A 2907-nucleotide genomic window follows, 5' to 3' on the forward strand; every position below is an offset into this window, starting at 1 on the left:
AAAAACAGAGGCATACTCTTGGATACACTGATTTCCTTTCTTTTAGGTATATACCCAGCACTGGGATGGTGGGATCATGTGGTAGCTCAATTTTTATTTTTATTTTTTTGAGAAAACTCCAAATTGTCCTTCACACTGGTCATACTAATTTAGATGCCCACCAATAGTATACAAGAGTTCCCTTTTCTCCACATCCTCTCCAGCACTTGTTATTGCCTTTCTTGTTATTATATAAGCCATTTTAACTGGGGTGAGGTGATGTCTTATTGTACTTTTTATTTGTATTTCCCCGATGATCAGTTATGTGGAGCACCTTTTCTTATATCTGTTTGCCATTTGTATGTCTTACTTTTAAAAATGTTTATTCAAATATTTTCCCCATTTTTTGATCAAATGATTAAAATATTTCCTATAGAGTTGCTTGAGCTCCTTAAATATTGTAGTTATTAATCCCTTGTTACGGGTACTTTGCAAATATTATCTCCCATTCTGTGGACTGTCTCTTCAATTTTTTGATTGAATCATTTACTGTGCAGAAGATTTTTAACTTGATGTGATCCCATTTATCCATGTTTGCTTTCACTGCCTGTGCTTGTGGGATATTACTCAAGAGGTTTCTCCCCAGACCAATGTCTTGAAGATTTTCCCCATTGTTTTTTTCTGTGGAGGTTTCATAGTTTGAGGTCTTAGATTAAGTACTTAATCCATTTTATTCGATTTTATATATGGCAGGAGACTAGGGTCTACATTCATTTTTCCACATATGGATATCCAATATTTTCAGTTCCATGTTTTGAAGATATTGTGTTTTCCCCAGTGTATGTTCTTGGTATGTTTGTCAAATATGAGTTTAGTGTAGGTATGTGGATTTATTTCTGGGTTCTCTATTCTGTTCTGTTGGTCTACATGTCTGATTTTATGCCAGTACCATAATGTTTTAGTTACTACAGCTCTGCAGTATAATTTTAAGTTAGGTAGTGTGATTCCTCCAGTATTGTTCTATTTGCTTAGGATAGCTCTGACTATTCTGGATCTTTTGTTCTTCCATATACATTTTAGAATTTCTTTACTATTTCTGTGAAAAATATACTTGGTATTTTGATAGGAATTGCATTGAATATGTATATTGCTTTGGTACTATGGCCATCTAATAATATTGATTCTTCCAATCCATGGACATGGAATTTTTTAAAATTTTGGTGTCCTCTTCCATTTCTTGCATCAGTGTTTCATAATTTTCACTACAGAGATCTTTCAACTCTTTAATTTCTTGATATTCAATTTTATTTTTGGCTATTTTTTTTTTTTTTTTTTGAGACGGAGTCTCACTCTGTCACCCAGCCTGGAGTGCAGTGGCCGGATCTCAGCTCACTGCAAGCTCCGCCTCCCGGGTTTACGCCATTCTCCTGCCTCAGCCTCCCGAGTAGCTGGGACTACAGGTGGCTGCCACCTCACCTGGCTAGTTTTTTGTATTTTTTTTAGTAGAGACGGGATTTCACCATGTTAGCCAGGATGGTCTCGATCTCCAGACCTCGTGATCCGCCCGTCTCGGCCTCCCAAAGTGCTGGGATTACAGGCTTGAGCCACCGTGCCCAGCCTTGTTTGGCTATTTTAAGTGTGATTACTTTTATTCATTTTAACATTGTGCACCGTTGGCACACAGAAATGCTACAAATTTTTGTATGTTGATTTTACATCATGCAACTTTACTGAATTTGTTAACAGTTCTCATAGTTATCTTGTGGTGTCTTTAGTTTTTTCCAAGTGTAAGATTTTATCTGCACACAAGGATAATTTGACTTCTTCCTTTTCAATTACGATGCCCTTCATATCTTTCTCTTTTCTGATTGCTTCCAGTAGCACATTGAATAACAGTGGTGACAGTGGACATTCTTGTTGTCTTCCAGATCTTAGATAAAAGGCTTTAATTTTTATCCCATTCAATATGATACTAGCTGTGGGTCAGTTGTATATGGCTTTAAGTATGTTCCTTCTACACCCAGTTTTTTGAGGGCTTTTATCATGAAGAGATTTTGAATTTTATAATTGCTGTTTCAGTATTTATTGAAATTATCAGTTTTTATCCTTCATTCTGTTGATATGTGGTATCCTCTTGATTGATTTGCATATGCTGTACTATTCTTGAATTTCAGAGATAAATCTCACTTGGTCATGATGAATGAACTTTCTAATGTATTCTTGAATTTGGTTTGCCAGTATTTGGCATTAATATTAAACACAGATATTTGCCCATAGTTTTATTTTTGATGTGTCTTTGGTTTTCTATCTAATACTGGCCTCATGGAATGAGTTTGAAAGTATGCCCTCCTCCTCTGTTTTTCAGTATAGTTTGAATAGGATTGGTATTAATACTTTCTTTAATATTTGGTAGAATTCAGTAGTAAAGCCATCAGGTCCTGGGCTTTTCTTTACTGGGAGAATTTTTTATGGCTTCAATCTCATTACTTGTTATTGGTCTGTTCAGATTTTGAATATCTTTCTGGTCAATCTTGGTAGGTTTTGAATGTAAAAATTTGTCCATTGTTTTCTGGATTTACCAATTTATTGGCATATAGTTGCTTTAGTAACCATTAATGAGCCTTTGATTTTCTGCAGTATCAGTTATAGTGTCTCCATTTTCACTTTTAATTTTTTAACTTTTTTATTTTTTATCTTCTCTCTTTTATTTAATCTGGCTAAAAGTTTGTTAATTTTGTTTATCTTTTCAAAAATCTAACATTTGTTTCATCGATATCATATTTTTTATTTCAATTTCATTTGTTTCTGCTCTGATAATTATTATGCATTTCCTTGTACTGATTTGGGGTTTGGTTACTGTTCTTCTAGTTATTTAAAATCCATCATCAGATTGCTTATTTGAAGTTTTCCTCTTTTTTGTTGTAGGCA

The sequence above is a fragment of the Rhinopithecus bieti genome, unplaced genomic scaffold, assembly GCF_001698545.2.
Source record: "Rhinopithecus bieti isolate Rb0 unplaced genomic scaffold, ASM169854v2 scaffold_11436, whole genome shotgun sequence".
In the NCBI taxonomy this organism is placed as follows: Eukaryota; Metazoa; Chordata; class Mammalia; order Primates; family Cercopithecidae; genus Rhinopithecus; species Rhinopithecus bieti.